Consider the following 15,146-nt stretch of genomic DNA (forward strand, 5'->3'; position numbering starts at 1 on the left):
GGAGAGGGAGAGAGAGAGAGAGAGAGAGAGAGAGAGAGAGAGAGCGAGAGAGAGGTGACACAAGAAGGAGCCTTCACTTAAATACCTTACACAGACCACTAGACCACTTTCGTTTGTTTGTTTCCAAGGCAGAAGTATATTGTGCCATGATACCCAACCTGGCTCAGTGTGGTTATGCTTTTCCAATATGTTTTGAGCACAGTTTGCTAGAGGTACACTAATGAAGCACCCAAACATATTTGGCATCGACCCACCAAAGGGGTTTCATCATTATGTCGGTGACGTGCAAGTGACTCACACAAGTGCCTAGGATTCCAGTGTAAGAGCAAACGGTACTGACACCATATAATACCCATAAAGGGCCGAGCATGCATACATCACAGTACTTCTGAAAGGAAGCAGTTATGAAAGATTCCAAGAAACTTCCAATAACTTTCTTTTTGCTTTTCTTATTTGATTTCATCGCCCTAGTGCAATATTTAGTTTCTTGGTAAACTATTAACAGCGCATAGTATAATAGATGCATCTTTAAGCTAGAAAAAACATTTGCTTTCCTGTTGCTCCCAATTCACGCTTGTGCAATGTCAATATGTTTGACACCTCTTACTGGTTGATTAGCCAAAATGAAAAGAGGTCAAACTTTTGATTTTCATGATGAGCTAGCCTGCACATGTGATGTCAATTTTGATTTATTGTTTTACCAAATGAAAATTGGAAACAGTGTTTTAAATTTAATATTGTTTTATGTGGACGTGTGTGAGATTTTCCATTCTCGGAGCCACCTTTTTCTGGAATAGAGAGATTTGTATCTTCTCATTTCCATTAGCTATGTTTTGGATTTTGATAATATTACTGGCTGAAAAGTTTGAAATGCAGACAAAAACACAACTGTTGGTCTAAAGATGTCTGACTCATTTCAACTTAGATTTTCCGCAATTTTATGTGCAGTAAATACGGCTCAACCTATTTCTTCCTTCACTTCCACAAAAGGAAAGTTTGGCCATTATCCCAGTGACATGAGCTGCCCAAACAAAATGTTTACCCTACAAATAGGACTCTCTCCCTCTTCTCTTTCCCAGCCAGCGAGTCACAGTGCCATACTCCATTCCCTCTTGGCCAGGTTCCACTGTGTCTGCAAAGCCTTCTCCTGCTGCCTGTCTCCCCACATCAGGACAGGGTACTCACAGAATAACGGCTCAGCATGTCTATACATTCTGGCTGGTGACCAATCATCCCAACTATTTGACTGGCATGCCATCAATGTGCACCCGGATCGCTCCCCAGGATTAATCTGGATTAATTTGGATCAACACCTTCCATCCATGGCCTCAGCACCACATGATCCCTGGCCTCTCACCTCACTCTCTGGTCTCTCTGTCTCTCTAGTCCTAAACAACTGGTCCCATGCATCTTCAGTGTTGGGCCATTGTCATTCTATGTCAGTCACTGCCATCCCACTTGACATGATAAAATTAGTAGTTCAGGCTAGTCATCTGTCATGTAGCCAAATAGTGGCCTTAACTGGACACTTCTCGGTTGGGGAGAATAACTTCTGGCTCTATTAGGTTACACTATAAGATGCAGTTTACATTTTGCCAGTGATGGAAAGAGTACTAGAATGTCCTACTCAAGTAAGCTCATATAAGCTCATATAAATATACTGAGTTACTTTTTAGAAAAGAGAATATTCCCCTGCAATTCTAAAAGGACGAGAATACAGAGTTCAAATTCAATTTGAAAATTAACTTTAAATTGGAAAAAATAGAAATTACATTTGTGCACAAACAAAGTAAATGCAGATTAGTCTTCTCTTTGCTGACTGACCATTTACTGTCAATGGCTCCACAGTTTGTCAATTTATGATTGTCCAGTTTCTGATGCTTATGGAGAGCCACAAAATATGTACTCTGTAATGGATGTGATTTAAAATGTAGTGAAGTAAAACACTTCAGTAAAAACATACTTAAGTTAGATTACTGACCTAATCATAAAAATACAGGCAAAAGCCAGTCAGTTACAATAACGTGAGTAAATTTAATTAGTTACTTCCACCCTTGCATTTTGCAGACTGATATTTGGCAGTGTTGGACTTGGCCGTATATTTTCCACTAATAGTGAGTGGAGAAGAAGCTCTGAGTACCAATATGAAACCATGCAAGTAATGCCAAGACAGAGTATGAGTAAGTACCAGGGATTAGCACCTGAACCTCACAGGTTTACATCACGGTGCATCAGCCTTGTACTCCACAGATGCAATCTAGATGCATTTAAGTGAAGCTTGAGATAAATTATTACGTCATTTGCTTCATGTGTGATGTTCAGGAGACTGAGGGCTAAATCAAAAGCCGATCCATCTCATTTCAGATGCCTGGTCTCCCAGTGCAGGGAACACTTAATCCTAGGCTGTATTACTAATTCTCCCAAAGATGCATATTAGTTGGCTTGGATTGAACACAGTATCCCTCTGATTCAAAGCCACATCCAACCTGAGCCAGCCTTCCACATACCCATACCCACATCCACCCGCATTATCGTCATTCCTGTCAGTATGGTGTGCCGTGAGGTCAGTTACGATTCCAGGCACTGTGTATCACTGCATAGCAAGTCCTCAGCATACCCCAGCAGCTCAAAAGCTCTATCAAGGTCTGGGAGGATTTTCCATCAGAAAGTGGAAACAGGGTCACAGGCAGGAGAGGGAAGCCGTCAGACCCCACACCCACATATACACCCACGCACACACACACACACACACCTAATACAGCCTGCTGAGATTGTTAATGTGAGGTCGAGGGGTCGGTAAACTGCATGTGGGTGGTGCAGCACTCTAATGAATGCCTCCACTCAGAGAGATGCATCTCTGCAGTGAGGGACTCATCAAACCAGAGAAACACTGTTTTATTTAGACTGTTTGCGCTGACTGAAGAAGTCTGGGGCTCCACCACCAGTGATCTGAGGGGAGGTTCAGTGGAAACCAATGGCTCAACTGATTAAAGCCTTGCTTGTTTGTCATTGTAATTGTGTGTGTGTGTGTGTGTGTGTGTATGCGTGTTTGTCATTCGTGAGAACATACAGTATTTGTGTTTATACATGTGTAGGAGTGTACAATCCTTACACATTCTCATGGTAGTTTTCTGTTCAGAGCCGGTTGGATCAGTATTCATGTGGCCCTCCAGCCCACTTTCACTTACGCAGAGGCAGCAACCTCAGGGATAAACCCCTCTCTTCTTGACGACATCTGTGGTTTCTCTTTCTTCCTTTTTATAAACTCCATAATCTTTCACTTGGGGTTTTGGTTGCATATGCCAAGCTAGTGTTTTGTGCCTCTAGAACAGTACCTGCTGCTGCTATTTGTGTTTTAATGACGTATTCTGTAGCTTTTGGCTGTTCGTGCAGTGAGTGAGCAGAAGCTTTTTAAAACTGCTATGTCTCTGAATGTCAGTAACTGATTTTTTCTGGTAGGTCTAGAGGTGAACACTAGCACATCCAAAGGCTTCTCATTTTACTGTTTCACAAAGTCCACGTTTGCACTGTAAGGGGTGATAACACGATTCATCAGCCATTTGGAGCTGGAGATGTTGAAAGTTTCCATCCTGCTGGAAGATGATACAGTATCTCTGGCTGCACTGGATATTGGAAGTCATGGTGAAGTTAGCTTCAGACAGAATCAAAGTGTAAGTTTATGTGTGTGCATGTGGGTATGTGTGTGTGAGTGTGTGGGTGTGTGTGTGTGTGGGGAGGTTCTACACACATTAGATTAGCAACCTGTGCCTGTGTGTACCCTGAGGCCATGTGATGGCAGGATACAGCTAAACGCAATCCCTCCTTTCCTCTCTCTTTCTCTCTCACAGTTCTGGCAAGTTAACGTGTGGTTGGCTCTTTTTCAAGCACTGCCAGGTTTTGGACATTTGTGGGGAGTCCGTTCAAAATGATGGAGTCTTTTGGTAATTACTACTGGTACTGCTAGTTGTGCTGTTATAGGCTGGGCCTGTTAGTGCACAGAGGCACTGACTGATTTATCAAAGGGATCCCCAGTCACTGCTGTCAGGAACAGTGCTGGGTGGAGACTCGGTCTGTAATAGAGCATATCGGATCACATGTTATTAGAGGGTTGTATTTGCTGATGGGTTCTGCTGTGGTATTGCAATACTGTATCTTCCCCTCTACTTTGTCTCTTATTCTCACTGCCTGATGACCTAGACATCTGCTCACTCTCCAATGCTCCAATGTTCTCCTCCATGTTAGTCATCCCTTTAACAAAGAAAAAAAAAACTTGTTGGTTGTTGTTCTTCTTTTTGTGTGCTCCTCCCCAACTTTGTGAATAAATTGAAAATTTAAAGAAAGCTTGAAGATTGATTGTTTAATTGACCACACTTTACAGCTGTTATATAGGTCAAATTTATAGAGTTATAGATATTCTAATTATCCAACAAAATATAAATTAATAAATATATGTATAATACAGGTAAATATTGGTATATTCTTGCAGACATGCATGTGAAAATTTGATATTTTCCCATAGAGTATTAGAGTGGAAGAGAGTCCCAGTAACTACTGTTCTGTAATCATTGTAGTAAAACTGGGTTGGGAAGGGTGTGGAGCTCAGAGAGAGACTGTGGGTGTGTGTGTGTGTGTGTGTGTGTGTGTGTGTGTGTGTGTGTGTGTATTTTGGGGGGAGGGTTGACTTGCAATAACAGTAATTACAAAGCTGGGTTTCCCAATAAAAGCACCTCATCATGCAGCACATCTCATTAAAGCTTCCTGCTCAGGAGCCCCAGAGGGTCCCAGGGAACATTTTCTGTGGAACTTAAGTGTCATCGATGTCTTCAGTCCTTGATGCTGTCAAGGGAAGTTGTCTTTAAGCACTTGTGTAGAATCTGTCTATCAAACCTAACCCTAAAGTTGTGGTTATGTTTGAGGTTTAGAGATCTAAACTGACTGCAGATTTGTGTCGCTATCTTTGGGAATTGTATTAAATTAAAACTAAAGGCATCCTGCAATCCTATCCTTCTCTAAAACTTATTCACAGTATCTGGCAGAGTAAGATGATGTAAGAATAGTGCATTTGAATTAACAGTTGAATAAAATCATTCTTATTATAAGCTTAAAGCAGTTAGTCGCTGTATACACAATCCACCAGGCTCCTTTTATGTTTTTTTACCCAGCAGCCCTTAACAGACAGATACTCAAGGGAAGGGAGCGCTTAAAAATTGCTCTCAGTATTTTCATTGCCACTGAAAACAAAGCAACAATAAGCATGTCTTCCCCCATGAATGATGCAGCCCCACTCTGAGCCAATCAGTAACAAATATGTCGCCTTGATTTGACCTGTAGTTGTAGCGCCCCTTTAGGCTAATCAGAGTAATGTTGAAAATAACAGAACACAGTGGGGAGATGCATCTATTCCCCAGGTTTTGCCAAAATCTGATCAGTGGTGTCTGAGATATTACATGTGACACATGGACAAACGAACAAACAAACAAACAATTACCTCACCTCCCCACATTTCATCATATGGGACAATAATGATAAAAGAGGGGTTAACCTGTAGACAAACAAGAGATTGGTTTATGATGCATTTAAATACTGGCATTACAAAAGCCATTCTGGTCTGTATCACTTGAATGGGATGGCTCGTTAAGCCAATTCTGCCAAGCTTTAGTTGTTGCTAGTTTGTGTCTGCCCAGTTTCAGACATTTGCAATCCTTAAAAGTGTTGCCAAGTCACTGAATATTTTACTAACATATTCCTTCAAATTGCATGTTGGCTCCAGTTTTGTTGTCCTAGTGAAAACAAGAGATTCATTTTGATAGGCATTTGTCCAAAGCAAAGGATGACAGAATTTGAACTGTTTGAACCTCTACCACAGTTTATGTTGCACTAAACGAGAGCATGGACAGATTTTACCACTGTCTCTCAATTAAAATGATTCATATCTAGTTTGCAGTTTATTGCCTACTTCTAAACAAGCTTTCGGGACACCCTCCCTAGCTGCATTGCTGCTGTGGCCTTGTGGGAGGCTCATTAAATAACCTTTACAGCAGCTCATCATTCACCACCTGCAGTATGAGGCCGGGCTGTGTCAACACCTCCAGGAAACGACTCAAAGACATGCTCTGCTCTGCTTCTAACTTCTTTGAGGCCAGAAGTTGATACACCCCTCTCCTTTAGCTGATACACTGGGCAGAGATCAATCCCAGCAGGGATCAGACTCTCTATTCCTGCAATTTTGCTACTACAGATGAAGTGTACAGTAGGTACAATATGGCTAGCCAGACAGCAAAGTGTTGTTTCCCATGTCTTGCCTTCTAGATTGGGCCCCTGATCCTGGACACAGAGCAAAATGAGTCGGTAGAGCAGGCCTGTGGCGACCTGAGATGTGTCCGTCCTTCTTGGATGCCCCGTTGAGCATAAGCAGCCCACAGAGAAGCAGCTGGAGTATTGTTGTAATGTAATAGCTGACAGTTTATCTTAAGCTTAAAGAACCTATATCCATCAGCTTTATAATTAGGATGAAGTGTTGCACTCAACAGCTTATCTGCAACTGATAAAACCAGTTAGAATGAGTGTGTATTTTGGATAAGATATAATAAGTCCTACACTGTTATTGCCATAGCTGCCTGTGTTAAAGTGTCTGTGATATTGCGTTAGGTTGCTTTCTAACTGCAGCAGTTACCTAGCGACTGCCTGGAAGAAAGTGTATCTCAGTTAACTAAGGTCAGTGAAACAATCTTCTCTATTTCTGCTGGCCCCAGATCAGTGCTCCCATTGTCCTTCCTCAGAATGTGATCTTAATCTGACCTGAATGGAGTTTTGTTTCAGGGAGGACTTTCAACCAGCCAGACTCCAAAGCTGCTTTTCCACTGCAAGGACTTCTCAGGGAGTAGCTGGAGGCGGGGGTCCCACAGCGGTGTGATTTCTAGCTGCTGCTGGTTAGTGGGTTTTATTGGTGTCTTGTATCTGTACATGTCGTAATTCATAGGGGATCTTGTGATCTTGTATTAATACTTTTTTCTTGGGCTTCCTACCTGAATTTTATCTGGTGGAGGTATTTTGCTTACCCTCGGATTCCTTTCACTTTCATTCTTTAATTTCATTTTTATTTGGAAGCACATAGGTCGACTTTCAGTGGATGGAGACAAACAGCTGAAGAAAAACAACAGTAGAAAATACATTTAGACTACATTAGCCAGACCAAAGGCTACAACTAAACTGTAAAATGCACAGACAAAGACGGAGAATACAATGGTTTTGTGTGACTGTTACTGAAGAGGAGAAGCAACTAGCCTATAATGACAGCTCTGACTTGCTGTGCCGAGCTATACAAGCCCTATTCTAGTACCACATTATTCTGTCTGTTGGATCAGGTGCCAGTGAACTGGTTTTGAGACCATTGTATCTTAGGCAACCCTCTTATTTTGTTCCAATTTTGTTCTTTTGGTAATCCTGGGAGATGCTCACTCACTTTCACTACTGTCTTTCTCTCACGCACACAGTCTTTTGCATGCCTGCACCCACGCACACAGACATGCAGAGACACAAGCGAAACGGAAACGCAAAGATGGATAGATGTTCAGACAGACACAAACACACACACACACACACACAAACACACCAATTACCAATGACCAATGTGATGCTGACATATGGGCGGAGTGTGTGACTGGCTCCAAGTGGAATGTGTCAGGGTCCAGATTTGTGAGGTGATGTCGCCCGGTCCACTCCTGGTTGGTCAGCTGCTATGTGAGGAATGCCGGGTGTGGATCTCTATTGTCTGGTGGAAGGGTCTTTACTCATCTCTTCTGGCTCTTATCCACAACAGCCTGGTCCTGGACGTTCCTGGGTGCATAGTCACAGGGTCAAGTCAGAGTTACAGGACGGTCACTGCCAGTCACATGACATTTGTTTAGAAAGTTTTGGAATTAATAATTTTAGACAAGTTAAAAAGATACAGCTTAGACGCTTCAATGAACGGGGGCAAATTTTGAATGAGAACGCATTTGGATTTTGTGTTTCAGTTTATATACTTAAAATTCTGTTTCCTCAAGTTTCGCCCATGCAATCCTGTCTATGGGTTCAATCCAAAATCAAGCCCCTGCAACATCCTGCCTCCATCTATGGTTGTTTATTGTTTATATATGTATTGTTAAAAACATTTTATGGCAGGGGAATATGTTTGGGCGATAGCATTGGTCTTTTCCTCCGTCACCTCTCAGTCTTTTGTGTCACTTCCTGTTTGTGTCTGTCTGTGGACTCAAGGAGTTGCAGAGCATATTCAAGTCCAAGCTGTTTACCTGCTTCATCATGGTACACTTGGGTTATTTCAGAGGCTGCCTGGACTGTTTGTTTTGGTAGCTGGAGCTGGTCGGGCTGCCAGTGGTTTGCACTGTTTATTGTACTTCTGGCCATGCCCGGCCTAATTTCAACCCAAACCAGTGAAGCAGGCATTATAAATAATTTACATGGTCAGACCCTAATAATTCATATTTTATTTTATTCAGCACAAGAAGCACTGCTAACGCTTTCCTGTCAAGCCACCCTTGTCCTAATTGGTCTGGCAAATAATGAAAGAATTTGACAGGAGACTATTCTTTGTAGGTTATATCTCATAAATAATAAACAGTAATTGATTTGACATACTTTATTATAATAATAATATAATAAGATTTATTTATATAGCACTTTTCGAAACACAGTTACAAAGTGCTTTACAGTCAAGATAAAGAAAGACCAAATGCAGTAATAACTACTAAAAGAGAAAAAATAAAACAACAACAATATAAGATGGAACAATAACAAGAGACAGGAGCAGCATAAAAATATAAAACAGGGCAAAAGTATAAAAGACAGAGTAAGAAGAGAAAGAAGGTAATATAAAAGAAAGTAAGTAAGCCACGTTCCTAAACAGACTTAAAAACAGGAGAACAATATGGTGGCATAAAAGCAGAACAGACTATAAAAAGGCCTTCTTAAACAGGTGGGTTTTGAGAAGCGATTTAAAAGATGATACTGAGTTTGCGAGTCTGAGCTCCTAAGCTCAGACCCCCCAAAGGGGAGATTCTCTTTTTGCCCCTGTGTCAGCCCAGTGTGCCACCTCTGGAGCAGGTAGGGGTTAAGTATCTTCTGCAGGCACAGCGGCTCAGGGGATTGAACCTGGGCCCTCTGGCCCTGAGGATGCTGATCCTTATCAGCATCAAAGTATCTTTAATCTTTCTGTACAGTGCTGACAGCACCCAGGGCCCTCATTTATCAACATTGCGTATGTATAAACTTGCGTGTGCGTAAACCATGCATGCGTTCACTTCTAAGCAGAAAGTGGGATTTATGAATTTGTACTTATGCTGGAGAATGTACAGAAATGTAAGCACAGCTCTTACTTACACACAGCACCATGTGGTTAAAAAGGAGAATTAATGCCATGATGATTTGCCTGATAAAAGACCACCAAGAAAGACAAGAACAGACAATCAAACTAAAGGCTAATTAATTAGGGCTGTACAATTAATTGTAGATAATCATATTGCAATTGTATGTTTTCAAGATTAATAATCGTGTAATTCAGCAATAGTAAAGTGTTTCTGTGCTTCCATTTAGTGTGACCAATCACAACCTCTGAATGCACAACGTGCTCCCATCTACCTATTGAAAGTTAAGATGGAGAAGCAGGCAGAGAAATCTTACATAGACCATCTTTAGAAAAATATAGCAAAGAGCAAAGTGGAAAAGAATGAATATGCCCAATATTAGACAGAAACATCCTTCTCCTGAGTCTGAGTCTAAAACGTTGTTTTAGTTCCTAAAAGTGGATCATCATCATCTGTAGATACTTTGGTTTTAAGCCACATGACAACAAACAAGACAGATTCTGTGCAAAGTTTGCCTTAGGGTTGTGGGTTAATTTTATTCTTGTTTTATTTGTTCATTTTATTTTATTTATTAAATGAAATACAGTGGCACACTACTTGCTACGTATGTATTTTCAGTTACATTTATTGTTTAGTATTACTATCACTACTATTACTACTATTACTATTACTACTATATTATTATTTGAAATAAGGATCACAGTAAACCAGTTCAAGCTGCTGCTACCTTTAGAAAGTTAAATATATGTTAAGGTGCAAAAGGGCAATACAATATTTTTGTTTCCTGAAACTGAGACAATCAGGATTAGTGATCGTAATCGTAATCGTGATCAGCATACTTATCAAAATAATTGGTATTATCATTTTTGCCATAATCGTGTAGCCATAAAATTAATATAAAAATGCTTAGGCTACAATAGTCAAGACTACAAGTACGTTATACCATACATAAACAATTAAGACAATTTCAACTAATTATGCACCATTAAAGTGTAGTGACTTAAAATAGCAGTCATTAAAATATTATTATGGGTGTGGAAATTAAGGGTGTTGGCAGTTTAGAGCTACAGCTCAATCGTACAAAAGGAAACAATAAGAAATTGATAGTTGTGCGTGTAAAATGGCTCATATTGCTTTGATCGAGGGTTTGGCGCATGCTGCACTGCGTATGGAGCACATTTTCAGAGAGCGCAAAAACTTTTTAATTAAGTGCGATGAGTGGCAACACTAGAAAGAGAGACTAAACCCACTAATGCCATCAGGGGGGAAATTCAAGTCCTCTCTACCCTGGGGATATTGGCCACTGGCACATTTCAACTAGAGATATGGGACAGGGTCTGACATTTCACACCACATCATGAGCTGCATAATACCTGCAGTCCTCAGAACCATAAATCTATTAACTCCACAAAACAGTTTCTCTACACTGCTGCACAACAGACTGCAGCGGAAAGGGAGTTCCAGACCATCGCTGGATTTCCCAACATCATTGGAGCTATGAACTGCACACATATAGCAATAAAAGCACCATTTCTCAATTGTGTCAACAGACATATGTGACTGACATTTGGCTTTGCTGAATGTCGTTGCTCAATGACCAGGTGGGAATTCATTGTACAAAACAGCTCAGTGGGCTTTCACCTCCAGGGAAGAGATGTCTTATTGGATGGATGGCTTATTGATAATTTATCACTACAGGAGACCGGGACTATTCATTAAAGCCATGGACTCCTCTCACCAACCCCTCTTCCCTACAGGACAACAGGAGGCAGGTGTTTGGGTTAAAGTGGCTGTTCCATATGGGACAGGCTGCTCTCACTTTGCCCTCTGCCTGTTGCACATATATCTCTCTTGTAAGCTAAAATTCTGTTTTTTGGGCAAAAGTCTTAACCATGCATATCTTTGTTATTAGGTGCCTTGTTAATGACTGGCTGTTTACGAGCATGATAGGGGTTGTGAAAATGTTTCATGGCAGATTACTTACAGGTGTGTACGCACAGTTATTTTAAAAAATCCAATTTTCTTTTACAAGCATTCCAAATTTTATTCGTAAGAGAGAATTTTGAACCTTCTCTATGCAAATGATGGCCCAGGATTCTGTCTTGTTAGAAACTACCAGCTATGTGCTCATATGTTCACATGGACATGTATCAATTGCCAGAGTGGAAATTCACTATTGTTGTCATTTCAGCATGCCAATGTCATTTATTTTTGATGGTAACAGCTTTCCATCCATTGTGGTTCTTCTTTAAACATCTACACCACTGTTTAATCCACAGGAGGGATAGACAGTCCAGCTGGCACCTTCAGGGGCACCCAGCGGGGTCCTTAAACAAGCAGCTATATTCAGCAGGGAAATTCTTTCACACCAGAGTTTATGAGAGCTGGAAAGAGTCATCTCATCCTCAATACTCTCTTTCAGCTTGTGCTCCATCACACTAACCACAGACTGCCCAGGGATTTACAATCAGGTATGGGAAGAGGATGGAGAGAGAGAGAGAGAGAGAGAGAGAGAGAGAGAGAGAGAGAGGTGAAGGTGATGAGAGATAAGACAGAGATTCAGGGAGAGACAAGAAGACAAGAAAGAGAAAGGATGGGATAGGAGACAGGACAGGAACTCCTAATCAGAATGACACATGATGGACATATGGACATATGGACATATGGAGTGAAACCATGACCATGGCCAGCACCATAGCTCCTGCATCACATTGCTAGCTTGTCTGGGAAGCTAAGCAGGTCTGGCTGTGGTTAGTCCTTGGATGGGAGACCACGTGGTGCTGGAAGTGGTGTTGGAGGACCAGTAGGAGGTGCTCTTCCCTCTGGTCTCATGAATAATATCCCCAGTGCCCCAGGGCAGAGACAGGGACTCTGTCCTGTGAGTGAGCACTGTCCTTCGGATGAGATGTTAAACCGAGGTCCTGACTCTGTGGTCAATAAAGATCCCATCGGCACTTATCGCAAGAGTAGGGGTGTAACCCCGGTGCCCTGGCAAAATTCCCCGCAAAAAACAGGCCTTCCTTCCATCATGGCCACCTAATCATCCCTTGTTACCTAATTGGCTCTTTCAGTCCTCTACTCTCCACTGAGATAGCTGATGTGTGGTGAGCGTTCTGGCGCAAAACTGGCTGCTGTGCATCACCCAGGTGGGTGCTACACCAGTGGTGGATGAGTTGAGTTACCCCCCCCCCCATATGTGAAGCGCTTTGAGTGCCTTGAAAAGCGCTATATAAATGTAATCAATTATTATTATGGCAGAGGGAGAGAGTGGAAAAAAAGAAGGGTGTATATATGATGGATGGGATCACACCTTGTGTGTATGCATACATACACACAAGGTGTACATACATACATACACAGCAGCTGCTGAAACTCTGTCTACAAATAAAGAGCTCAGAGCTGAGGTCTCAGTGGTTTCATCCACAAACTGCCAACTCACCTCAGGGACATGTTCTGGGAATACAGCAGTGTATTCCCAGTGTGTGTGTGTGTGTGCCCTAACCAACAAGAGCATGTGCTTGTAATTGGGTGTGTGTGTGAGTGTATGAGAGAGAGAGAGAGAGAGAGAGAGGAAGACAAGAAGACCATTTGTCCAGTTTTGTTTGTACTGCCAATCTCTCGTTATCATTCAACTGTAGAAATCCCACTGCATTGTTAACTTTGTCTGTTTCAGTCAAATTGCCAATGGGACCTGAATAGAGTTGAGAGGCAGTAATCACATAAACATCAGATTGGCCATCGAGGTTTGACATCTCAGGTCAGCGAGGCCAGGTACAGCGCACCAAATTTTGATTTCTGGGTTGACAGTCAGCATTTCACACGGCTCCTCCATTGTTTGGCCACATGGCATGGCTTCAACATCTCAGTGAGCACGTTCACAACGTCATTAGAAACCAGACTGCAGAAAATGCAAGGCATGAGAGTTTTTCAGGTCACATAATATGTCTCGATCCAAGAACTTTGTTGACTTATTCTGTTTATGCCACTACAGTTAATTTTTCTTTATGCATGGTTACATAATGCTCAACTTTAGGGGATATTTTGCAGTTCTGTGCATCAAAGATTTGACATACAAGCTGGACATGTACTTTAATCTTTTTAAATATCTAACCACAAAAGGTTCTTTAATATAACACCATACAAGCATAAAAAAAAAGGCAGATAGTACCTTATAATTCCAAGCTCACGAGTTGCTATTTCTGAAATTTATTGAACCACTAGATGCCTGAAAATGTTTTTGGTTACGTGAATTTCTAATCACTTTTACTAATCACTTTTATTTATTCTGGGCATTTGCATATTCATTTTTGTAACATGCAAATTAATATATGGTATGGATCAGAGAACTACCTTTAGAACAGAATTGGCCATTTGTCATTCTAGAATGCAACTTTGATCTAATAGGCATCTAACCTAAACCAGTAGCCTACACAGTATGAATTGTTATGACCATTCGTTTTCTCCTGTGTTCTTTCTCTCTTCCTGAGCGTCTGTGTTTATATGTCTGAGTCACATGGTTTCCTTTCTCCCAGATAGATTGTTATTTTGGCCATGACTTGCCCTGATGCCTTTGCTGCCTAATTTTTTTTTATTTGTCCTCTTGATTATTTTGTAAATAAATACTCATATTTCAGTATTTCCATCCGTGTCGGTGGTTGGTTTTGGGAGCTGGAAAGGGAGGGTTCCACCTTCCATGTTGTGCCTTGGTTTCTCCTGGATGGGGCATAACAGAATCCTTTGACCCAAGGTTAGGGCCCTGGGTAATAGAGTATGTGGAAAGGGGTTAAACTAAACTATGGCTAAACGTTAGCCCAGGGTTGAAGACTACCCTAGACTAAGAATGTACTGTGTGAAAAGCCCTTTTGTTTTAGGGCTATAGAAAACGACTGTGGCTTTGGCAGTATAAGTAAATATAAATGTCATGGCTGTCAGAGTGTGAGCAGCACTGCGTGTTTCAGTGTCCCCTATAGTAGGGGGTGCAATATTTAGCTTTAGGGGTGCCACTTCCTTTGATGTTGATGTATGTTTGCCGTTTATGTGTATACATACAGTGTGGACGCGCCGGACGCACCCACACAAACATTCCTTCTAACCCTGTGGCAGCCTGAATATAGTCTTTAACGGCAGGAAGAGCTCCACCCACCACCATTTAAGTACAAAGTTTTAGATTTTATGAATATGTAAGGTATGTATGTGCTCATTTAAGTGAAAGCCTTAATTCTATGTCATGTGTCAACCCTGTAACGGTCTGTCGAGGACTGTGTAAAAGAGAGAAACTGTCGCTCAGTGGCACAACCCAGACTTTAAGACTGCAGTCTAATGACATCTGACTGTTTCAACTGGGGAACCGGAAAAGGCCACACAGGCCAAGGGCTCAATGTTGCATCCTGTTTCATGCCAGTTCTGCGCTCAAGATGTAATAACTGGCCCAAATAGCAATATAACATTAAATCTGCATTTCTTTGTTCTTTCCTTAGTGCTGTTTATTGTCTCATTTGTATCTAAGAAAGTCACATTTAGCACGGTGATGAGAGCAGAATTGTTGGGAGAATAAGGGTGTGGAGATGAAAGATGAAGTTTTATCTATTACACTCTATGACCCCCTTAACACCTGGCATTAACATGTATCTTGGGTGATCAGATTGTAATCGGATAGCGCTTAACCTCATAAAAATACAGGCGTAAATGCACCCAAGACGCATTGAGAACCGATTGTAATCCAATCACCCAAACCACTTCCACTGGTGGTCAGGGACGCATTGTGACCACATTGAACACATTGAA

The sequence above is a fragment of the Centroberyx gerrardi genome, chromosome 2, assembly GCF_048128805.1.
Source record: "Centroberyx gerrardi isolate f3 chromosome 2, fCenGer3.hap1.cur.20231027, whole genome shotgun sequence".
NCBI lineage: Eukaryota > Metazoa > Chordata > Actinopteri > Beryciformes > Berycidae > Centroberyx > Centroberyx gerrardi.